Here is a 26,898-nt window from a genome sequence, read left to right on the forward strand (position 1 = left end):
CTAATATTTTAACCGGAAGGGAGAGAGGGAGAGTATGTGGTCGGGGTGAAAGGGGAGAAAGAGTACTCCCGATCTGAGATGGACGACGTGCGACCACTTTTTGAACTCGTGCCACCTTCCAATTAGCAATTATTGAGACGTTTCGGCGATCGCGACGGAATCTTAAGAAGAAGTTGCCGCGCGAAAAACTGCGCTCACTTTAATTGCGACGGTCCGTACGTCGAAAGTACGCTCCGGCGCGGCGGCGGCGGCGGCGTCGTCGTCGTCGTGAAGGAAATCATTCTCGAAAAGCGACGGATAAGAACTCGCGAGGTAACTGATTTGAGGAACGATTTACCTCACTTATGTTTCCATTTTCCAGCGGGTCGGCCATTAAACATGAAACCGGACGTTAAGGGACGAGCCGAGGGATCGAATCGCTCATTCAAACTTGCTAGCAGTCACGTGCAACATAGATCACGAACACTCTCATGTACACACGCGTTCAGAAGTCTTAAAGGAAGCTTCAAACGCCGTAAAAAATCTCATGATGTAAGGAAAACAAGCTGTGCTACAGATCATCGACCAATCATATTCTCACCCCAATTTCAGTCATACTGGATTTTTAACCAATCACATTAACACGCAATTATTGAAAAGAAATTATACATGATATAAAATATCTTAATATAAAAGAAATAAGAAATATAAAATTAATATAATTATATATAAATAAGAATATTTATTTCGTAGACGAAAATGATTGACTGTTATTAAATAATTATCATATCATTAGTACAGATGAAAAATCTATTAAGACTTCTAGATTAGAAATTACAATAATAATTTTGAGAAATTTTCACCTATCGAATACGTGAATTTTTCATAATTAATATTTTTGATAGAAAGAATACGCAGAATTTCTCAATATTTAAATGAAAGAATCATTAATCTTTTTGAGTAGGAAAAAGAAATTTAATACACAGCATGAATCATGTTTTTAAGGAATCATTGGAACACATCTATTCACTGAGACGTCGCGGCCTGATTTCGATTTAAGAATGTTCTTACAATATTTTATTCGCCTATGCGTTTTACGAACTGTCTCGCGGCAAGACTTATGAACGGGAATGTATGTACATGTATGCATGGAAGCAGACAGAGGGAAGATTACGGGGCGTGTAGACGCGGTTCCACGCGTCACGGCGCGTACATTCGTCCTCTCTCGGCGCGTTCGCGAGCTAATGCATCACAATCATCGCGGAGACCAGGAATAGCAGCCATCAGCGAACCTTCAGGACTCTGGTCCAAGTATGATGGATCGCCTCGCCCGGTTCTTGCCTCGCTCCGCGTCGCCTCGGTTCGTGAGGAAGTTATTACGGGTTCGCGCGAGCCGGGGACTACCAAGGGCCAAGGTCTGGCCAGTGGAAGAAAAAAAAAAAAAAACGGAGTCAGAATGTCGAGCACGCGGCCCAGGCCTGAAACCCCATCGAAAACCCGATCGTCTCCCTACCCCGCCGGCACGAGTAATTGGTTAACGAGCTCCGGCAATCTCCGGCCCCGATCGACGAACCCCTTTTTCTTCCGTTCCATCGGACGGTGTTTCTTATCTTATAAGAGGACGGAACTGATCCTTACTCGGTCTCATTTCGAGACAGAATTGTCTACAAGAGAACTGTAGAAGAACGGTGAAAAATTTATAAAGAGAAGACTGTTCGATTAATCTCGAGGTGAAGCAGTGTCCATTAAGAAATTCCGCTTCCCCGTCGAATAAACGATCGAATTACCGAGAAACTTGCGCGGCGACATAAACGCACAGGGGTTTATCGGGCCAGCCATCCGGACACCTCATCACCATGAATAATTAAGCAGCGCACCCCGAGGGGGAATTAATCTGGCGAACGAGAGCACCGGTTCACCTTGATCCCGAAATTTATTAATGGCTGGGTACAATGCTCTCTCTCCTGCTCAGACGATAATCTCCTCTCCCGGAGAACACTCGTAGCGGTTTCTACGCTGTCCGGTTAGGTTTTATCGGTGCCGCGGCGGCGCGGCGTGGGTGCGTTAAGGACGAAGCTATGCGCCCGAGAGCCCTATGGCTACGTTGTCACCGTGTCAGAACGTCTCGTTAGGCCGGGCATTGATTTATCCTGCTACTTATTTCGAGCGACACCGCATTAATACTTTGGCGGTACGTATCCTGTACGCGGTAATTGCGTTCGCCAGGTTGCACGTGATAAATGCAGGCCGTGTTATCACCTCGCGGTAAATCGTCGCCTATCGATTTGTTTCTGAATATATGTAACGAATTTTGATACATAAAAATGGAATATATATATGTATATATTAATTAATTAGCTCTTAATGGAGCAATTCCATTAAATAATGAAGTCAAATGAAATTCCCTTTTTAATTATGAATTATCAATCATTTTAGCTGATATCTGTAATTAATATTTGCATGATGCATTTTGTTATCAGAGACATTTAATTCTTACATTTGAAGAGATTTTCCTTACCACATAATAATACTAAATCGTGGCAATGTTTCAACAATTGCAAACGACTTCAATAAGCGAAATAAGAAGCGAAATAAGATTTTTTTTTATCTGGATCGAATCCGATTCCCACGAGTTCTATCACGAAAATCTTGGAATAAATTCCCTCACGTTGGTCGACGGTTCGCGATCATCTGAACGCAAAGATTGATGAAGTAAGATGGGCACGAGTCGCCAATATCAATCTGTGCAACATTGTCTCTCGGGGGAACAGCGGTGAGAGTAATACTTACGTAGCCCGGGAGGGAAAAGAGGCGAGGCATTTCGCTTTCGAGTCTATTTCACAACGAAGCCGCGACGCGGTTTCACGGCGGGTCTGCGGTCTGCGAGGAGCCAGAAAAAGACGGACGGGACGTGGATAAGAGGAAAAAATAAGAGAAGCTCGACGTATACGGAGTTCCGTGTGTAGCGGCGTTCGCCACTTTTTCCTTGTTACGTAACCATTCTCTCCCCTTTCTACGATTCCCTCCTTTCCTTCTTCCGCGCGAATCGTAAACGATATTTATGACCGTGGATCTTATGTATTCATGACGAAATTTGCAGTAAAAATAAACTGGATATTGGATAAAATTTCTAACGTACAAGTTGCAGTGTTTAAACGACAAAAGAAATTTTTATAAATAATTTATTTTTCGTTAAAATTAATTTATTATAGTGATAATGAGAATATAATAAATTATCATAATTTCGGTTGTGCAAAACTGATTTAAAGAATAAAATTTCGAAGTAGGACAGTAAATGATTGTTTCATAGAAAAATGAGAACGAGTTTGAAATCAGTGACGATTTTTAGATCTTTTTGGACGTTCAATTAAAGTTGATATCAGCGAGGGGATAACAGAATCTTGGAAACGAAATAACGTGCGTGGATATGGAAGGAACAGCGACATGACACAGTGCACGGTGGAGGTTCGCAGTTCGCGTTCACGGACGTTTTATTCCGCGCGCAGGAAAGAACCCGATGAGTGTCCGCAATTAAGAGGCGGGACGGTACAAGAAAACATCTGCAATGTAGATGCAATCCACTTAGTTGCCCCCTTCATACACCGTTCTTAATATAGACACGATAGCAGGGGGAAGCGAAGAAACGAGCCTTACGGTAGCAGGAAATCGCGATTCCCTTTTTCATTCTTCCCGAGATACAAACTCGTATCGAACAAATCAAAATGATTCCTTTCACACTTCGGAATCGTTTCCAAAAATACTCTAAAACAAATGTCCCAATTTCTATTCACTGGCTTCCTTTTCTATAATTTTGTATGTAATTTTAAGCCAGTGACTAGAAATTAGGTCATTTACTATACTAGAGAAACAGCCCAATTTTTGCTTCTTACAGTTTAAGTTCCAATAATATTTTATACTAATTTTGTAAATGAAGTTTTGTTATGAACAAAATAAAACAAAATGTATTTAAAATGTTAATATTAATATAAATATAATATTTAAAATGTTAATATTATTTATTATCGGTTTTTAAGCGTCTGCAATTCCCGATTCTCCCTTATTTGAAGATAAACAGTATCTCTGAGAATCAGACTCGTTTGAAGACAACGGAACGTCTCGACCAGCGCCGATATCATCGCCTAACACCCGATCCGGTGGTGGATTCTACGACGGATTTCCCACGCGGCACCGAAGAGGAAGGAACAGACGAAGGAAGAAACGTCGGCTTCGTTTCGCCTCGACATTGTTACCGGAGCGCCTCATGCAAACTACAACTACTGGATCGTCATTGTATCGTCCGTCCCATTAGTAAGAAATTAACAACGCTTCCGGGCTTGCGCCAAGATCCGGCAGCCGATTCGCGATGCTATCGTGACACCGGGAATACGTTCACCAATTGCGATCGTGACTTTGTGCTGCGGATTCCCTGGTATTGGTATCTTTAATAGAAATAAAAGCTTGCATTCAATGCAAAGTAGACGCTGGTCTTTGTGATTTATAGACTACGAATTTTTATACAAAATAAGTCTTTCGTGGTATCAATTTGAATTTCTTATCACTTAATCGTTTCCATGTGTATTCAATTTTTATTATCCTACTTTCATTATTCATTGGCAATATAAAAGTAAAAGCACCGTCTGATATTTCTATTCATTGTAAATCCAGGATGAACCCATAAAAACTATCGTTTCAGGCAATTAATTAATTACAGATATGCACTTTTATCTCATGAAGACTTTTATTTCACGAATTCGTACTCCCTACTAAAAATTCAATAAACATTTACATTATTTTATATTTCTCATTGATTTAACTCTTAACTTAAATAGGTATGAAGCATGTAATAAGGAATATCAATTAAAAAATTCGGAAAGCGACATTGCCGATCAAAGGCGAGGCAAAAGAACCAGTAATTTCATAAAAAAAATAATTAATTTTTATTCAAGTAAATGATGGAACGTGAAAGAATTAATTAACTGGTGCAGTAAAATTCTTTGATGAAACCTGACGAAATTGCGAGTCTACCAACCAGTTATCTTTCATCGGGTCGATTAAGCAGGGCCGATTGAATAAGATGGTCCCTTACAGATCGCAGGGAATTCAGGAGGAAGGAACAGCAAAAAACGAGCAACTTCCTTGATGCCTTGATCAAAGCCAATTAAGAAACGAACTCCCCGCGAAACACCGACTGAGGTGTCTGACCTTTTCTTACCCTGCATTTTGATATTCAATTACTTCTGACATTTCAGGAAACGTTCATTCTCCGTGAATACCTCATGAGATATTTCTTATTTCGTCATATTTCATTTCTGTGCTACATTGTACTGAAAAAATATTACTGGAATAATTTAACATTTCACCCATACTTTTCCAAAATGAATTATTAAAACCAATTTTTTACTCGACTCTCCTAAAATTCACTGAAACACGTCACGCATTGACAAAGTTCTCCAATGTTCCCGTTTAGGGCGGATCATACGTAGAGACGCTGGTCCATCATCTACGCGGTCCAGATCTCCCGCAGGATCTCTCCTGCTGCGGAATCGCGCGAGGCGGGGGCCTCAGACCCGAGTATAATGCCCGCGCCCGGCTAAATGTAAAACAAGAAGCACGAGACCGGCGGTCAGCGCGAATCTAAATATAACTACAACGCGGAGGCGCCCACTGCTCCTTCCGCGGCTTACAACCGACCAGGACTAAAGAAAGAGAAGAGAGAGAGAGAGAGAGAGAGAGAGGGAGAGAACCACAGGCAGAGTAAAGTAAGTACAGGGTAATTCGCCAGTGAACTCAAAGGCCGCCGTCTAAAAGTGAACGGCAGACCAACCCCAAAATGCTGTGTACAACCCCGGTTTGCACTCAGAAAGTTAAAACATCTCGTAAGAGCATCAACGAATATTTTGTGATATTTAATGGATTATCAAAGAAGGATTTCATTTTTAATTGTAAATCCTCAGGTACTTGTGTGATTATGTCAAAAAAATTATTCTGTACAGGTAACTTTGATTCTGGACGAACATTCACATAAATAAACTGCATTCATTTTCTCAGAGATGCTATTAGATGATTAATAAAAAATAACAAAAGAAATGAATAGCAGGAAGGCAAATAATGAGACAAAATTAAATGGTAACTTCTAATCTAGAGAAACGTGCTGTAATTTGTTTACGCGTGTGTTGATCCAGAATCGAATGAGTTATGTGTACATGGGGATAGGGACGACCTTTTGCTGGCGCGGCGCGTAGCTGCGATCCGGTGCACTCGAGTCACCTTTGACCTCCCGTCCGAGGGAACGAATCAGAGGAGACGGGACCAGAGGCCAATGAAGAAAGGGGAAAGGGATGCTGGACTGGATCGATGAACCGGCCGATCCAACAGATAGCGGCCTCTCCAGACATCGTCCATCCGTTCCCTTCAAGATTTTAGCCCTTCACAGGGTCGTCCATCCATTCCCTTCAAGGCCTGAACCCTTTGTAAAGCGAGGTTCAGGTTCAAATGACAAAGTGGATTAGAAGTAACGAGCATAGTAAATGTCCCAATTTCTTTTCTATAATTTTTTCTATATTTAAATAGAAACTGNGTTAAAAGACAATGAAATTTGAAGGAATGACTATAGAACAAGTCGTGCAATTATAGTGCAGCAAAAATATAAAGGCAAATAAACTGTGGAAAAAGGAATGATCGAGGATGGAGTCCATCCTGGTGAATTTCTTCAAGCTCGTAGAAATGCATACATTCATTCGTATTCTTTGAACTAGATTAATGATGCCTCGAGGCTCGATGAGGTGATCAATCGCGGTCGGAACGAGGTATCGGTACAATTAGACGTCGCGTCGGCTCGAATTACCGCGCGTAAAATTAAGCAAGGGCAGCAGTTTCCACGAGAGTACCAACATCGGCAGGGCAACTGACTCGCGAACCGATCCTAATCTCGTTTCCTCGGCGTAACCCTTATCAGATACCGCTGATTAGCTACTGTTCCGACGGGAAACAGCCCCTGGACTAGCTGCTATCTCGCCGCTTAAGCATTTCCAGTTTAATTCTTCACTATCTGCAGGCTGCTAGCAAGTGTCCGCACGTACATATGTATCATACTAACGACTAGCGAATGCCGGAGATCTTATTTCACGAGCCTTCTCCATGGATAAAAGAGGCGTAATGGATGGGTTACCAAAAAACTAAACACCTGACTGTGTAGATTATTTAACTCAGGTGTTTTCATAATCTAGTCGAACAACGTGATGACTACATCACGGATTTTTAATATCAATTTCAGATTGAGACTCATTTCTTCACTTAAACATTATGATAAACAATTAGCTTTTAATATACGATGCATTGCACACATTCTAATCTTGCACATTCCATTTATAAATGTTTGAGGACAAAATTGGTTGAGAAATGTATGGAATAAAAATGTGCAATACTTACAACTCGTTTTATTGTTATTATGAATATTAAAAGGAGAAATGAGTGTTGCAGAAGTGAGTGAAAGTTTCGATGAACGAGGGGGTTCATCAACGGTCAGGGACAGAGGGCAAGGAGATCGAAAGTGGTAGAAGAACAGGACGGTTTGGCGCGTCCGTGGCAGCCTAAGGAGCGTATTTTACGATCGAATCGATTATCCACGGCTCTGCACGTGGGTAACTTCGCCGACGAACGTGTGTCCGACGCGAACCAGTGTCAAGGCTATCTCATTCTCTATTCGTGGATTTACGTACAGCCTATCATCATTTTAACATAAATCCCAAAAAATAATACATAGTACATGAAATATATTATCTTCGACTACACAAGTACATATATTAGTATTTTCTTTCTTTGCTCATACAAATTTTAATGAAACCGAATTTAGCCATTTTTGTTAATATTAAAATACGTACAAACGTAATGTAAATTCTACTCTATTTACGGGACGGTACAAAATTCTTCTTAAGAACAGGTGCCGATTAATAGCGCAGGGATTAATGCATTTCGGGCCGTGAAATTCCTCGACGTGTAAACCGTGGAATTGTCTGCTTGGGATAAGAGAAGTGGATGCTGACAAGTGACTGATATTTCTTTGGCGGTCGTTACATCCCGTCGCGAACCTCGATTTCGAGCTGCCTTTCATTTCATGGGTTGGATCAGCTGATGGGATACCATACTACTGGGTCGACGCCAGCGGATGCCGGGTTTTGTTCCAATAAATCTCCTTTGCGTCCCGGAATTTCTGTTTCTTTGTACGTCGCGCAGTATAGAATGCAGATACGCGTCTCGGAACGAATTGGATTGACCGATGGCAAACGACAGAGGCGAAGTTCTATTTAACGGTGGAATTATGTGCAACTTATTCGTAAAATATTCAGATTATCAATTAATGGATATTCTGATTTTTTATAGCAATTAAGTTGATTCGTAAGTTATAGAATAGTTGAATGGATCATTCGTTGTTTTTATTATATTATATACCAAACATTAAATGCTTAGTTCAATTAAAGTTGATTAATTCCGATTTCCACCTGTTGCCGGTAAAATTAGCCAACGGTAACATTTTTTCGCATTAGGATGCGAGCCAGCATCGCTTTCTACGATGGAATCGATTATCCACGGGCTGTGCGTGCGGGGGAAAAGTTCAAGCTCGCGAACGCGTGTCAGAGGCAGCCAAGGTCGAGGCGACCGGTGGATTTAGTTACTCTTACCAGGAGCACCGGTTGTTGCTGCCGTTGTTGTTGCCTCCTCGGCTAACATTCTCGTCGTGCAACAGTGAACGCGCGTTCGCATCGAGCGAGCCAGCCCGAGTGAACTCTTCCGAAGGGGCTGAAACAAAGAGTACCGATCCCCTGGAGAAAGAAAGAAAGGGAGAGAGTTCACTGACTGGAATAAACAACTCGCGGAGGACCCAAGATATTAGATAGCCGGATGGCGATTCTTTCTATATATTCAATTAACGATTGCCTAATCGTTAAGAAATATTAGATCAATTAAAAAAATGAATGATGGACGGTGTCCAGCAGATGACTCATAGATTAATCAATAATTACTAAAATATAAAATTTTTAATATATGTTTCTCAGTTTGTAAAAAAGACGTTTATTGATGCATTTATTTTCCTCTCATAAAGCCTATAACTTATCGAATGCAGTTCTTTTATTATAAAATTACAATTCCCAATAATAATAGAAATATAAGAAAATCTTTTAGAAATTGTTGAACATATTCTACAAAGAAAGATTGTAAAAAATAATTGAAGTCTCTACCCATAATAACTTATTATACAAAGATTAAAAAAACTCTTATAATGATTTTATTTTTAAAATAATTATCGATGACCCAGTTAATTATTTTAGTCAATTTTGTATTAGACGTCGGGTGAACGAAAGCGAGACGAGTGAACGTCGTCGTATAAATTTCCCTGTTGAAACTGGCGATATCCCATCGATAGATCCTCCTACTCGCTAATTTCACGCATCCTGCGCGGGAAAACGTTTCCTGCCGACACAGGTGCGTCTTCTTTTATGGCGATACACTCTTATGGCAACGAGACGCGGGCAACAGGGTAAGAAAGGTGGAGCGGGACGAAGGGGAGAGCCGTGCACGGTTCATTGTTGAAGGGCGTCGGCGCGGCGGGATGTTACGCGTGAACCGTATATGTACTTATTGTTAGCAGACGTAGAAGAATGCTGAGATGTACCGTAACAAATGCATCACCGTTAAACGCGAGGAAACTGGGAAAAATATCGTTGGTTAAGTACAGAGGCTGAAGACGCGTATTCGCTTAAGTCACCATTAAGAACTGGCAAGCGTTGCATTATCGTACAACTCGGGACAATGATCCGTTTCTGATCGTATTAATTTTCCCTAAGAGACAAGATCCGAAGACATCAATAAATCTATGCCTTATTTCTTCAATGCTTGATTAACATTTTTCATTAAATACTAACAGATTTCCTACAATTGACTGAAGATCAGTTGGAGAACATAATCCTACATTAATATTGATTTACATTTTAATTTTGCAGATGCAATCATGAAACGTGTTATGACATCACGTAAATCATGACACGAGGATACAAGTGGATACGCAGCAACTGTTCCTCATTGGCAGCGTTATCTTTTAAACTGAAAGGCTTAGGAAAAATGAAAGTAAACGAGGAAGTAGACATTAACGATAACTAACCAAAAGGAAACACGAAAGTGATTTAGATTCATTGTATAACTGATATCATGATTTAATGCTTGTCAATTTAATAAACGAGAAATTAAATTGGGAAACTGATGAGGGTTAACGAGCCGCGTTCTTTATCTGGTTTCGCTAACCCCTTCAACTAGGAGGAACTCGCGCGCGAAAGGAGACGCCTGGCAAATTAAAAGAGGCCTCGCCTGACGCGGCAAGAAGCCGAGAAGATGCTTTCCACGGTTTTTGCGATTTTCAGCGGGCGCAAAGAGGAAGGAAAGAAAGAACCAGCGTGGTCCCCGGGTGCGTCGACCTCGACGGAGGGTCCCGGCTCCCGCTCGACGATTTTAATTGCGGAGGTCTGCCTCCTTTTTCTAAGCCACGCCACGCCGCCGAGGAAGTGAATTACAATCGCAAAAAGGCGCGTGGACCGGCGATGAATTCATCGGAAAATATCAGGAAACTTCCATGGTGCCTTCCTCATTCTTACACATTTTTTTCTTCCGCTAATTCAACTAATGCCTCGTCCCCGTGACGAAACGACAATTAGCATTATATCTAACTAAATTTCTAAGCAAATGACAGAGTATTGACCTTTGGAAACTAGCAAAACTTACGAGCAAGGGTCAGCTCGCATAGAGAAGACTATAGCGTGGTTTACAGCTTCCTAGAACCTAAGCTGTTCCCGAGGTCCCGTTTCAATGTCCATTTCCGAGTCTTAACGACGCTCCTCGTTACCGGAACAAACGTTTCCATCGCGAGCGAATCGGAATGGAATATGAATCGGCGTTAGAGGGCCTCGTTCGAAGCCGACGCGGCGTTATCGATCCACGGGACACGGGAGACAGACCTATTTGGCCGGCTGGCCCGTTATCTCGGAACGCGACGTGACAGCGAAACGGCGAGCCATAAGGCGACCCAACGAGGGTTGTCATCGCGCCGCGACAAGTCGCATGTTCCGGCTGGCGCGATTCACTTTGCATTAACGACGAGCGAGTTAGCTTTTATTCGATGCTTATCGCGTACGGAGCGAGCCGGAAGGACGCGTCGCGTGAAAATCGAACAAGGAGACCTCGACCTATCGCTTGCTCGTGTATCTAACCCCGGCCAACGGTGTTGCCCCGGATTTAACGGAACTCGCGCGGTGACTGCCGCATATCAACTGTTCCCAACCCCTTTTACGGCGCAGCTTGGCTCATGTTCGAGTCTCGTAACCTGAATGATAATTTCGGTAACACGGTTTGTCATACACTTTTTTTTTTATCATAGGTAAAGCGGTAATGCAACTGTATTTTTTGTGTCGACCTGAACTTGTTTCATAATCATTAGATTGCTTGTTTTATGTATTCATAGGAAATGCAGAAAATATTTCAAACATTATTACATTGTTGAAAAACATATTTTAATGGAAATCATGTGCGTTTCGTTTCGCATAAAAATTTGCAGTTTAATAATTCAAGTGATTGTCTTCATTGACTTTTATATTCCAAAAAAACTTGATGAAATCAGCTGAATCGATGCGATGCGTCGCATGGGTTTTCTTGTTGAAGAACCTTGAAATCCTGCGCTCGGTTGTTGGTTTCCACTGTCCGGAGAAACCTGTTACATCAGACTATCACGCGGTTACTACAGAGATTGCTAAAATCGGTCCGTGTCCGGCTCTGCCGTAATCCTCAGCCGGGGAAGGTCGCATCTCCCCGGCCGGTTTACGTTCGGACCCAGAAATTGTGGGTTTCGCGGAACCGGCCTTTTATAAATTCAGTGATTGCCCAAAAGGATGGGATTTAACTGTAAATTAGCTATTTATGGAATTCGCATTGAAAAACCGTGGCTCGATAAACGACAGGAACTATTTGATTAAAAAGACATTCAATAATTAATTAACGTGATGACTATACTCATTACGGAGATACTCTTGGAACAGGTATAATAATAATATGTACTATGTAACAGGTTGATTTATTTAGATTAATGGAAAGATACCCGAGCATAGAATTGGATCACCGAATCATGAAATCAAATTAAGGACGACGCTGTTTTTATATACGAGAAGAGATAGGCCCAGGCAAAGGAGCCAATTAAGTAGAAAAATCGTCCACCCGAATCTCCAGCCGCATCGAGGAGATACTTCGGAGGGACCAGAGTCATCGACCCTGGCGAATCTCGGTGGGCCGTGTGCCGATCGATCACGGGCCCCAGATTTCATTTAATTCGTCACCCGTCAGGAATCATTGTCGAAAAGCTCGGTTCTCGGTAACGCAGGGACGATCGACCGGAGATGACAAAAAGATCATCCCGAGGAAAGAAGCGGCCGTCGAAAGAATACAACGACCCAGCGGACAGAGAGGAGAGACAGGGACGGAGGTGCAGCGACCGAAGAAGAACCGAAGAAGATACGGCGGGGAGGACAGGTGGGAGGGGAGAGTGGAACGGGTGAAAAAAGTCGTGGCAGCGGCGGGAAAAAAATGAGAGAGGGACGAAAACCGCGGATGTCATCTTAGTGTACGCGGGGAGCGTGTATTAATGTGCGTTAAGACGCTGCGAAACGACGTGGCAGGCACACGGGTATAGGATGACACTTGGCTCCGGTCCCTCGATCGACTCGTCGGCAACGTCTCCCTACCTCGGGCTCGTCTCCCACTTCTCAAACGAACCGGGACTGGAAAGCGGTCGGCCGTGCTCGGGTTCGAGGGGCCCGTCGCCTCGCCTCGCCTCGCCGCCGTCGCGTCGTGCCGGTTCGCGGCCGCTCGGCTCGCCTCGGTTCGACCTTGAACGGACCCTGTATGGTCTATGCCACTGACACGGACCAAGGACGGGATGCCCCCACGTTGCCTGGCCACACTGGCGCACCGTGGCTGTTGTCCCGAAACGCGGTCGTGGAACTCGGCGAGCGCACGGCGCACTGGAAAGTGTTCGCCCGATGGCAAACTCTTTTTCGTGCCTCCTGCATTGGCGTAGGGACCACCGATTCGCATGAGACTTGAACCATTCACCGAAACGGGGGGTGGAACCAAATATCTAATCACGTTCCACATAGGAGAATTGACAGGGTCAACCAGCTTCGAGGACCGACTTTTACCATTCCATTTATTTCTATGAAACATGAATACTCAAAATTCTAACTAATTATAAAGAAAATAATAGCTAATAGGTATACGTCATTTCTTGTTAAAAAGTATTGCACCATGGCATTATTTTATATAAATGACGAGCTATCGAATCAGACTATTATAGAAACATTTATGTTAATAAAGGCAAATATTTTGCAGCCAAAAGCATCATTGTTTCAAGGGAGCAAATACTTTCACGGTTTTCTTAGAACACTATGTTTCACGTGCTGTGTAATAATAAAAATAGATGCACTCTGGGCTTTTGTTTCCAATTACTATACACAGAGCGTAGAAGATCCATTGTGCTGCAGGCAGAATCGTTGCAACCGGCGTTGCGTGAGTTGCACCAACCCGAGCGAGGGGATCAGAAATCGCGACTGGGGAGCAAGTAACCCTCGGAACATGCTTTTGATGGAATTTTGTATGCAGATCGACCCGTGGCAACGTGGGAACTCCACAAACTAACACTTGCCAATGATTGCCGCAGTTTCGCATCCTCCACGTTTCCCGTTGTTTGCAAGTAAAACAGTAACGCTACGTTGAGCTATCTACTGTATGAATATGTAATAACGGACACGGTAAATCTGCCTCTACTTCATTACGTTCTATTTCAATTCATTTTGCAATCTTCTTTTGCGATCTTTAAACCTGTACTTCCTCCGAACTATGTAACGAATGTACGGTTATAATACTGTGACTTATGTGCAAAATATTTATGGTATCCATACAAAACATCTGATTTAAATAATTTTCTTCATCGTTTTAGCAACGTAATATGTAGATATTTCATAAGAATGTACAATTGTAATAATTAAACTGCAGATTTTTATGTAAAACAAAGTATTTACGGTATTCATTTAAAACGTTTAATTGAAATAATTGTTCTCGTCGTTTAAGCATTGTATGGAATATGTGTGGATCTTTAATTATTTTTATCTTTACGTATTCCGTATATTTCATTTTTGTATAAATGCTAAAGGCTCTACTTATTTAACTACATAATCATGGAAGTAACTTAGGCCAGTAACACTGCCAATGGAAACAGGGTCTACGTTTAGTTAATGATTACCATTTTTTATAGTAAGACACTCTTACCGGTGTTCAATTACCCTTCCTCACAATTTATTATACCTGCAATAAAACTGTTGCTTCTCAAAATGAGGATTAATAGACCACTCTGACATTCACCCTTTCGATCGTACCATTAGCATTAAAAAGTGATACGATGAATCTGGAAATGACGAGTCAGGTTCGAGTCATATGGTACTCCGACCAAGAAATTATTCATCGAAACACAGCCGGGACCATAATTCCAGGTTCACCGTGACGAAGCGGATTTCGAAACGGAACGAACCGAGATTTCGTATATATACCAGAGAAGGAGCGGTTCGTCACAAATTTTTTAGTCACGCCTATGGCACGTAGCGTCTGGGGTCCTAAACCAGCGAAGCTGCTCCGCGGGAAGGGGCCGGATTCCGTCTCGTGTCCGCGTGTGTGTAAAAAAAGGGCGAAACAACGCGAGCGGCGCGGTCCCGAGGCCCCTGGCCGTTGGCCCTAAACCTAACGAAACGCTTCCATTGCCGTAATGTATCCCCGCGGCCGTGGCCGTTTTTCACCATCTCGTTCCACGGCTCTTCCTCCTCGCATACTCGCCGTTTCCCCACCCGCGGCCCGGTGATAACTTCTGCTTCTCGCCAAGATCAATATTTACAGGGTGGTAATATATGTAACTCATTTCACCCTCGTGCCTCGTTTTTTCTCGTCGCAGGTTTCGCGATATTTAAAGCCCGGCGTCCATTTGTATCGCCGTTGCGTATCGGTGAAACGTCCCAGTGCCGCGTGTCTTAATTTATTTTTCTCATTGCTGCGGGACCGTCATTAGATAATACGTAATGGCCATGCGATACGGATTTAAGGACAAATACACAATTTTATGACTCGCGTACAAATATGTATATCTTACGATATTCCTGCTCAAAATTTCATAGTAATTTTTTAAGCCGTTTTTCAGATTTATACTCATCATAAAAACAAACGCTTTATATAATATTACAGTTTTTTCTATACGGATATGTCAGAAGAAGTGTATTGCGTTTATGAATCTCAACCCTTTAGATTCAGCATCCAGATCGCGCGGTTTACTCTTATATTATTAAAGCAAGCGGCCCTTTAATATCGCTTTCAATATCATGTCCCCGCATTCTTCGTGCATCATTCTACGGGCCGACGTATCTCCCAGCATCCTCGTTTCTCTGTTTGAAGCATTCGCGTACACACGTCCGCTCGTGCCGTATTCATGCTGTACCTTTCAAAGGCAGTTTCAATAAAACCTTCTCAAGGCTGCGTGCGGACTCGTCAGTAGTGAGGGGCCACGACCACCGAGAGGCTGTCAGTGAAAATGAAGCCTCGGCTAACCGGTGGCTAACTGGAAGTCACCGATTGTCCTTGGATAAAATTCAGATCGTGTTTCGTTTCGAACCCTCGTCACTCTCTCTCTCCCCCCGTTCGTTCACACATTCGGGATGGCCTGTAATCGTTTTTCCGACCCCACGGCCTACAGAAGTCAATTATTTTTTGTTCTCGCATCATTACATCGCCGTAAGTATTTCAAAAGACATTTAATAATAGAAAATCGTTATTTAACTGCGTTTATGCGTTTAGAAGAAAATGGAATTCTCACAAATTATAAATACTGCGCGTATTGTATAAAACTATTCAGGATATTAAAAACTGTACGCATATTTCAATGTTAAGTGATAAGAAAATAAAAATAAAAATTCGTAGCGTAAATGTTATAATTCCAAAAATAGAATATGCGAAGTGTAACTTCAAAACTGTAGTTTTAATTTGCCAAGTATGTATGGGAATAAAAATGGGGATGATCAGGTTTGAAAAATGAAAACGTACACGGAAATTGACGTGTCGCGTGCACCGTTACGGTTACATTATCGTTCATGTACATGGCTGTTACCGAGTTTAAATGCTCGGTAATCGTGATAATTATTGACCGGGTGGAGAAAGCCGGCTTGTCTCGCGTCGTCGAAGGATGAAAGGTACACGGTGCGTGGCCTTCGCGCGGGAAGGGGATCTGTCAGGCACGTTTATGCCAGCGAAATTTCACCGGAGAACACACCCCTAGGCTGACCGAGCCAAAACGAGCACAGAGAAGAATTGATCGAGGTCGGCGTACTCGCCGAGGAACCACGAGGGTTAGAATAAATCAACGGCCAGCCGGCTCTGTTCATTATCTTTTAATCGAGTTATTATTCATTTTCATTCAAACATAATTACGTAATTAAAATTTGTTATTATATTTGTAAATTTAATTTTGAATGCAGTTAATTCTATCTGCATATAGTAAATATATGAATAAACTTAAACCAGTTTGTATTCAGACTGCGTTAGTACAAATGAGGCTGCAGGCGAAGGGTTAAATGTAATTTCTCTCGTTATAAGGAAGATCGGTATTAAATCACTGGTTGAATTTTGAAAAAGGTACCGCGTATCGCATTTTGCTGTCCGGTTACAGGAACGACGCTCTGTCGCTTTAACAACCGGCGTACAAGAACACTGACACGAAGAAAAAATGGCGAACAGTACCAGTGCGCAGCGTGTAAGCATCGTGCGGATACAAGAACCCAGCAGTCCTCGCCAACAGTACAAATATGATACCCAGTCGGTAGTCGAACGCGACAAGATATCTAAACGCAGGAGCAACACGACACGACGCGACGCCATAACAAGACACGTTAAACCCTCGTCACCCGTTCCTCGTTTTCCCAACTTTTCTTCCTCGCGTGACAAATTGATACAAGAGAAGGAGAGATAAAATTACGATTTCTTTGAACGCGTCGTTCTTTCAAAGTGAAAATAACATTTTCCAACATTTGCATATAGAATTGTTTAATTTCACAGAACATGGACAGATAATTCGAGAAATCATTTTTAGACGATCGCCGGAAGGATCGAATTCGAACGACACCACGTTGACGTCGTAATGACAGGGGATGGTCATAAATGGAACACGGATAGCGGTTCACCCACTCGCGCATTCCGCTAATGGAATCAACCTGAATTCACGCCCTCGCTCCCACGACTCGCGACGAAAGCACCAATTAACGTTTCCATCTAGGACCATCTCGCGTGAGCTGAATAATTCTATGCAATCCATCTGGGTATTACAAACCAACTCATTTCTTTTTTGCAGAAAATACTTTCAGTCACGCAACATTCTTAGAACGGTCGTTAAAACGTGGATCTTTGTGCGAAATCGGATCTTTATAACTACAATGTAGCTGAAGAAGTTATTTTTGTCGCGTGTTGTCGTGTCACGTTCAAAATTCGTTTTATGCACCTTTAAAATAAAGTCGCAACTGTGTAACACTGGGAGTCGAAGGGTTTAATTCCTGTCAGATTACAGTGTGAAAAAATGAATTCGATGAAGTAACTGTACACTGCCATAAACCCTTGAATTCTGAACGAACGCGGATGAACTTCCTGCGTTTCGCGAAATTAACACCTTCTTCTCGCCGCAGGCCGCGTTGCGCGCAGGTTACGAAATTTCGACGAGAAAAAAGCCGAGCGCTCGCTGGAACACGGCCGACGGATCCGCTCGTGCCTCTGCGGCGCGATTTTTTCACTTCTTTACCCTCGCTTCTCCGCAACCGGTGGAAAAGTGTTAAAAACGCGACGTACAAGCTCGGGTATAACTCGTTCGGACTTTTTCTCTGTGGTTTGCCATCAGACCGCAGGAATTCCTCCGTGAAATTGGAAAGAAGTGTACACGTACATGTGTACAGTAGAAAAAAAGGATGATAAGAGATCGAGCAATCACGCGGGGCGACGCGTGAAAAATTCGGAAGAATTTAATAAAACAAGAAAAAGAATCTTAATCACTATTGTTCTTCACTCCCCTAATTGATTTCTATCATAAAGTGCAAAAAAAGGGCACTAATCCTTATATATATAAATAAATAAATAAAATTTGCCAGCTACGATGATTATATGAATATTTGCTATCTATGAACCATAATTATTTTCATTAATCAAGAGTGAAAAGTAATCTACAAAAAAGGAAATTGTTAAAAAGAAGAAAAAAATCACCGTACGCTGTTTCCCATGAAGTTTTATGCAAGCTGCGCCTATACTCGAAGCGGAACAACGAAGCTCTGTCTATAGAGAATATCAACGACCTCTCGCGCGCGTGACACGGCCGAACGGGGTGAGGTCACTTCTCTGAAATCCCCGGTTTCAAAACCGGCGTGAATCATTCGCGAGGCACGCGTTTTTCTTCAGGTCACAAGGCCGAGAAAAAGGAACCCCGTACAATTTCCAAACAAAATATAAAATGACCTCAAATTTAAAATGCACTTCTATGATGAAAATATTGATTATAACATATAAGTGAATGCATTTGAGAATATATATAAATAAATAAATAAAATTTGCCAGCTACGATGATTATATGAATATTTGCTATCTATGAACCATAATTATTTTCATTAATCAAGAGTGAAAAGTAATCTACAAAAAAGGAAATTGTTAAAAAGAAGAAAAAAATCACCGTACGCTGTTTCCCATGAAGTTTTATGCAAGCTGCGCCTATACTCGAAGCGAAACAACGAAGCTCTGTCTATAGAGAATATCAACGACCTCTCGCGCGCGTGACACGGCCGAACGGGGTGAGGTCACTTCTCTGAAATCCCCGGTTTCAAAACCGGCGTGAATCATTCGCGAGGCACGCGTTTTTCTTCAGGTCACAAGGCCGAGAAAAAGGAACCCCGTACAATTTCCAAACAAAATATAAAATGACCTCAAATTTAAAATGCACTTCTATAATGAAAATATTGATTATACCATATAAATGAATGCATTTGAGAAGAGAATTTATCTATAATATATAAAATATGTAAAGAACTTTAAAATTGTGAAATAAATTGTATATAATTACGATAATCAGAACAACGGTTCGAGATTTCGTGGGCAAATCCGGAGACTAAATGTTAATCTCTGGATACTGAGAATAATAGAATCGGTAAAAGCACGAAAGACGGTAAAACTGTGTCATTACAGTAATACACGCACTGTGTAATTGGCACACGTTCTATAATTCACTCGAACCATCGGGTATTCTATAATTCACTCGCGTCAACGTTTGCGTTTCAACGCAATGTAGCAAACCGCACAGTAGAGTGATCTATGCTTTCAATTTAACCCTTCTCTCGCGAACTCACCCTGCAATTTAGCAACGACCCTGAAAGCTCCTCACAAGCAACGAATGCTAACCGGGACGAACGACGTTAATGCAACGAGCCATTACAGGGGCAGCGCTCGTTACAAAACAGGCGACGTACAAGTAAAAACGGTACGGTCGATCGATCTTGCCGCGGAGAACGAGCGGTTTCGGCCGCTACGCGTGATTCGCTCTCCGCGAGTCTGTCCTTAAAGGTGCATATCCACTTGTATCGCGTCCCTCTATCGTGTCGCTGTTGCGTGCCGTCGTTGCACGCGTGTCATGTACACCGCCGTTCATAAGTCTTGAAATATCGTAAAACGTGCAGAGTAGGTCAATAAGAATGATCATATGATGTAAAGAAAATTAACTTTTAATGTATTTTCTATTTAAACATGAGTGGATTTAAGATTAAAATCAGCATTTAATATAAAATAACTTTTATATGACTAATTTCTTCAAGAGACACGTAAGTTCCATTTTGTCATTTTTCAATGACTTAAAACTATTACACGTAATTGGAATAATTCATTATGTAAATGTATGATACATTATTTAATTATTTCTATGAGTTTTTATTATATATGATACACACGTAACGTTTGCCAGATTGTAATGATACGCAACGGTGACGCGGTACGAAGGTACGAGACAAGTGGATACGGGGCTTAATGGAGTGGATCGTGGAAACGTATTAATTATTTTCCAGGGGAAACCGCGAAACAGTTTTCCGCGTTTACGCGAGGAAATTGCATCCCATTCGGATGGGAACAGTCCATCATCGGCAAAGTAAATTTATTATGGACGTTTCACCACTTCTTTGCAACGCGGCCAAGTCAGTTTGTTTGATGGGGCGATCCGAGGGGATGCGCGCAATCTGAGTTACCGATGATTTTTGCGCCGCGGCTTTCCACTTTTCTTATTAATCACGCGATAAACGGTCGTCCGCATAATGCCGCGCCGAGTTGAAATCATTCTTGCCGGCCGACTGGCGCCCGGGTCGAAACAATAAAACCGACATTACTGTCAACGGAACGTGGCATTAAGCCTGACGTTCTTCGAAACGAAATATGGGATGAACAAACGGAGCGCAATCTCTCCGAGAGATACGCTCTTTCGTTTCTTTATGCGAGTTCGCGAGTTCTTTCCATCGTTTTTTAACGTTCCGACCGCAGCGTGCATGAAAATCGTGTTCCACTCGTTTTATTAACTCTCATAATTTTGTAGAATAGAAGAAAAATGAAAACGATTTTACTCACTTGTTGCTTTTCGTCCTGAGTATCTCGATTCTGAAACAGAAACGAAACAGGCTTATTCGAATTACGAATTGCAAAAATACTGATTAAGAAATGTCACAATTAAAAGAATATCAAACTATAATTAAATCACTATGTCACGTGTCTATGAATTGATAAATACTAAATAAATTCACCTTATCTTACAATCCTAGTTTTAACCAATTCCTTTGTATCGCAATCACACATTTGTCTCTTCTAATAAAATATAGATTAACTATACTCTATAGAAAAATTGAAACTTTAAAGACCGGGGAGATCGTTACGGGGCGAAGCTGGTTTCAGCAACGAGCCGGCGCGACGCGAGGAGCACACTGAAGCCGAAAATCACCGCGTGCAGGTGTGAACGAACGCTGAAAAAACGAATGAACAGTCTGGCCTCTTCCTCCCTGCCGCTTTTCATCGCGCGCGCAGCTCACGTGCGACGCGACACGCGGCCCCTCGACGTTTCCTGTTTCCTCTGCGCCTGATCCGACCGATAGGAACAGGAAAATCCCGTGACATCGGCGACGAATTATATCTGCATTTCAAGGTAAATCACGCGGTCTGATTAAGAACAGGATTTTCAATTTACCGCAGATCTTCTGTTGAAAGATCCATCATGAATTTATATTGAATATTAACTGGATTAGTCATACTCAAGGGATCAACGTCTAACGTTTAAAAAATTCTAAACGAAGATTGACTTGCGGTTGATCAAAAGTTACTCAGGATTTTCTTAGAATAAAACCCTATCCAACATATTCTACTAGAATACTCCTTCTCGTTGGAACAAAATAGCTTCTTTATTAAAAGAGATTATATACTGTTGAATAACGAGTTGATTTATTACTATTTTTATTATTATATCAATTTATTGAAATAGTTTACTTAGCCACGAACACCCTAAATCTGTCTAACAATAAGTAAAAACATTCGTATTCATCTTAACCTCTGGTCCCATCAATTCATCCTATCCCTAGTATTCCTATTCCTCTCCTGTTTTGGCCATTGGAACTCCAATTACTCACATCGACTAATTATAAGGATAACCAAAATTGTACAGTTATATGTCTAATAAAGTCCTGGAGTTTCAACTTAAGAATTGTATTTAATTCCAAACGTGAAGTTCAACAATATATTTAAAAAAAAGTTGTATCTTGTATCTAAATAAAATATAAAAATTTCCAATGATGTAGAAACTATAAAAAGTGAAATGGATATCGTTATTATTAAATGATCGAAAAAATTGCTATTTAGACCTCATGTTCTGAACTGACGTTAGAAACGTTTTATTCTGCCGTCTACTTATTAATATTTTGCGGGACAATTTTTTACGAGCCGCGGATACGATTAACTTTGAGCGTCAGTGGGAGACGATGCGCGATGTGCTCGTTTACATTTGTAATGGTTTTACAACGGCGTTAGCAACGAGTGAAAAATGTTGTCGAACGAGGCGGTCGAACGGCATTCCTACCTGGGAGGGACAGCCGCGGTGCGGAATACGTTTTGAATAATATCCTAGTTTGCAGGGTGAGCACGGCTCCTATGGCAGTCTATTGTCTTGCCAGACACTCGGAAAGTGTCTCCGGTCGTGTTCACACGTCATTGCGCTTTCTTTGTTTTTCTTTTCGTGACTGATTCAACATTCGATGCATCATTCATGTACAAAGAAAATTAAGAATACGAAATTTCTGCCATATCAGTCATCAGTTTTTTATCAACGATCATGACATTACATTATCACATGATATAATGTTTAATACAAAAACGTATATGTATGATTTTCTAGAGTGAACACGTTTATAAAATTCTCTCTTATCCGATAAAATTGCTATAAATGATTGATCTACGTTATCTTTGAAAGCGAGTATCTCTCGTAGAACAGAAACAGCGAAAGGACGGTAAAGAAAAATCGTCGCTAACATCCATGACTGGTAAAGTAAAATAGCGGATGCTGGCATAACAGCGTGGCGAGACGCGACGATGAAATATCGCGGGGCGTTAAAATTACCGGGCGTTCAGCAACGAATTCATCGTAAACGTGACTCGGAGCAGTGTCACGGTTACGAATAGCTTGTGTTTACCTTGCAAACTGGATATTTATTCAAACAGGAGTCGCCAGGAAAAACCTGTACCAAGCGTGTATGTATACACCCGATTAATTGAACGGCGAAATCGTATTTTGTAAATGGGTGCAAGGTATCCTATTCCCTCGTAACTAGGAGAAAAATTAGATTCTATGATATTGACGCGAAATCGGCCGTTCGCTAAGCTAGATGCAGTAAAGCAATGGGGTAATAGCTCGCGTACTGAGACGATTTATTACGTGTAATTGCGAGAAGGTGCCACTTGGAGCCAGGTTTACAACGTCCAATACTGGCTGCGCTCGCGATACTTCGAACGCAGACAAAAAAACGCCAATAAACACCTTATTAGCCTTCTTGGACATCGTATCGTGAAACCTAATTTCTGAACCAGCCATCGATGATGTCATATTTCAGAATTAAGCCGCAAGAAATCTCGATAAGCAGGACGTTACCGATCAGACTTATAGCTCTTGTAAGATAGAATTTTCATTAACCCTTTCCAGTAAAATTACGAGTCTAGCTCGTCATTGGATTTATTATTAAATCGTACCGGAAGGAGTTAAAGATTATTTGCATTACTTATGGAATTTCGCCAGACGTGTGGCCAATTATAATTATACTGCATGGCAATTTCGTAATTGTATCGAGGATACTTTAACAGACACGGTCCACCCAGAAGAAACGTGTTCACCATGTAAACCGTGGAATTATTCAAAACGAGACCAGAGCAGAGACTAGGAACGTTCAGCCGAGTTTTCACTCGTCGAAATGCAAGCACGTGCGAGAACGCTCGCCAAACGCGCGATTTCCCGCTCGTAAACTCCTCACCCGGTCCTCGTTCCTTTATTTCTTTTACGACGGCGAGGAACACGCGTTCGTAGACACGCTCGGCATGCGCGAACCGCGCTGGCTTTCGTGGAACGAACGCTAAATAGATTCTACGAAACTGTCGTCGCGATTCGAAAGTGAAACATATTTGCTTAGGCGTGTCCGGGATTAATTACGCGTGCCGCGATGTTAATTAGCCGCGGCTGTCTCGAGGAGAAAAAAGTGCAAGCTCGTAATTAATCCATGTAAGGGAAACGAGGTTGAACTCGCAATAATCGTGAGGAGTTTGGCATTGGATCGTAACGTTATTATAGTTTGTAGATAGCTGTGCGATCCGATCATGCAGTGAAAGTGGACGTGTGTCTAATAAACCACCCGGAACACTTAATTCTAAACTACCTTTAATTGAATGCCTGAACTGAGCCGAACAGCACAGTCATCAAACAACTGATTTTCTATGCTTCATTAAATTCGTTACAAAGAAATCCTATCGAACTTCAAAGCTTAATTATTATGCTTGTTATTAAGAGTACCTGTCAACTTATAAAACCTACTTCATTACAGCGCTCAGTTATACACGAGGAAAATGGCTTTAAGGATTGAATTTCCAGACGTAAGTGATATAAGTAGATAATAAATCAGACAACTGAAGACACGCATGGATAGCGATCTTACGCAACAGTTAATCGAAACCTGTTCGCATATTTAACACGTTCGAGGTCTTTCATGCGAATCATTTTTTTAATTATTACAATTTTTAACTTAACAAGCCATTTATGATTATTGTTCACAAATAGTATTTATGATTATGTATCTCTAAGTCAAATATTGTCATTTTTACTTTTTATAAATGAAATTTCTCTTAAATATTAGTACTGGGTGTTCCATAGGAAATAAATGAAATAAACAAAATGTCTGTTTTACTTTCTTACTACAATGGTATCCTCTGGGAAATTAGCTTTTACCTGAGACTTCACAATTTCATTTTATCTGTGGCAGAAGTCGGTATTTTCCCATGAACATTTAAAGAGGTAAAATGTGTATTTTATGGAGTGCAATTTCTCCAGAGGGAACATTTATAATAGAACATATCAAATTCTGTAGCAGATAACTGACGTATGAAATTACAAATACTCCGAAAAGATAAAAATTTCACATACCAAGTCACTATAGTTTCTGTACAATTCTTTCGCAAAACTTGAATATTCTCGAGAAATTCACTTATAATTTTCATAAAAAGAATTGACTTTGACATCAATTCTACTGGTTCTCATATTAAGAATATTTATCACTAATTTATATTAAAATTATACTATTTTTTATATAAAATAAAGGTATAAGAAAATGTTTGAATATAATATGCTTGTTCATTTAAACTTATTAACCCTCTTTTAGATAAAAGAAAAATTATTCAGATTTTTCCATTAACTGCATACTAAAATGCCAGCTACTCACTTTCAGCAATCTTTATGAAACAACTTGCATGGATTAAAAGAAACCCAGACGTAATAAGATTTCTATCTTATAAAAATGATTCAGATTGGATTCGCAGGACGAGGAAGGAAGGGTACCGACCCGCGCGGCGGCGGCGTCGCGCTCGGTAAGCTATGACGAAGGTTAGGCTATCTCGGTACGCGGATCTAAACGTTTTAACGTGTACCAAGCACGCTTCTAGCACCGAGTACATTGTCATTTCACGGACAGGCAACGAAGAACGAGACGACAACGATACAATTTGCGGGCGTAATTGCGTTCGCTACCGTTCCCCTGTCGTCGAATTTCCGACAGATATCATCATCGATTAAGCGTCGAATATTTGATTCAACGTTGTATTGCTTGAGAACCTCGTAGCAACACTACATGAATAAAAGTATTGTAAAATTGTACCAGAACTTGTATTAATACAAGAATTAAAAAATGGAATATTATATTAATTAATATATTATTTATCGTATCAACCATTTTATGATATCAATTATTTCATCAACCATTGATCTATAAAAGTGGCCTGTTGCTTATGGCAGACGTTATACTTGAAACAAGAGTAATCGTTGGATCTAGCAATGCGTCGGAGCTTTTAATTCTCCTCTGGATGCTATTACCGGTTGCCTGGCTTTCTAACCGTTGTCATCTCATCGCGTAAATAATACGGCTTTCTCCGTTAAGTCGGATTTATCGCATAGCTCCCCGAGACCGCTTCGCCTCGCCTTATTATTTAATCGTTCGTTAACGATTCGCTCCGTGCACTGCCTATTATAAATTCTTCACCGATCACCGCTACCGACTTTACTTCCTCGTCACGATCGCCGCTTCTTGGCAACGGTAGACGTTACGACAGCGTTTTAAAACTACACAGATTCATATACGTGATAAAGAGAAAAAATGAAACCGCGGAACGAGCACGCGGTAAATGAGTCTTGATGGAAATGTGTAATATTGGGGAAAAAAGACGAGACGGGGAATTCGATACCGATCGGGGCAACTTTTTTCTGGTGGATCGGTCACGACCGAAAGGAAGAACCGAGTCGAAAGCAGACACGAAGCTTCGTACCCTCGTTTCGTTCTGCTTCACGCACTCCCGCGTGGAGGAGCCGGAGAGGAAAAAAGGAGGAAGCAACGAGCCAGAGTGGAGAGGCGAAGGCAACGACGACGACGACGACGACGACGCGCCGGTAGCCGGTAGCAAGAGCGACGAAATAAGAAGAGGAAGAAACAAGAAGAAGAAGGTGACAACGATGAGGACGAGGACGTGAAAGGAGAAGGAGGGAGCCGAGGGACCATACAGGGTGGTTATTTCGTATGCAAAGTAGATTGGAAGTAAGAATGAAGTTGAGAATAAGATAAAATTTGCTCTCTTTGGAAATTCAGAGTCCATTATCAGTTCCGTTTAATAAAATGTACATGATCTCTAATGATTTACTGTGCATGTTCTTATTTCATCGCAATTGGTTCTGCTGCTAAATTGATATCGAGTCCAATATCAATTACAGCTTCGTTTAAAATGTAATTTTGATGTAATTACTGTTTACGTCAGATACTGTTTAAAAAATCTTAATTACATTCTTATTATTATTCCAACATTCCATGCGGACAATCTGATCCTGTTTCAATCTGTCTATCGGCACGTTCCGATCTAACACACTTCTATCGCCATCTCTTCATGTCGCTTTGTTCGCACGTAAAATCAGTTCGCGATCCGCGGATGAAATCAGTTGCGCCATTCGTCCTGGGC

At 41.4% G+C, this 26,898-nt stretch overlaps 1 protein-coding gene across 3 annotated transcripts in view; it reads right to left on the reverse strand.

Annotated features, from left to right (window-relative positions):
* Positions 1–26,898, reverse strand: part of sano (CABIT domain-containing protein serrano) — a 135,266-nt gene that overhangs the window by 40,252 nt on the left and 68,116 nt on the right. For 2 of the 3 annotated variants that reach the window (XM_018029904.2, XM_026816270.1), the window contains exon 3: positions 20,734–20,763. The gene's annotated coding sequence lies outside the window, so the exon portion shown is untranslated. Of the gene's footprint in view, positions 1–8,657; positions 8,776–20,733; positions 20,764–26,898 lie in introns of all 3 variants that reach the window. The other variant, XM_026816269.1, reaches the window with a different exon arrangement.

This window comes from Ceratina calcarata, unplaced genomic scaffold, assembly GCF_001652005.2.
Source record: "Ceratina calcarata isolate Rehan_Ccalc_2016 unplaced genomic scaffold, ASM165200v1 scaffold501.2, whole genome shotgun sequence".
Classification (NCBI taxonomy): Eukaryota; Metazoa; Arthropoda; class Insecta; order Hymenoptera; family Apidae; genus Ceratina; species Ceratina calcarata.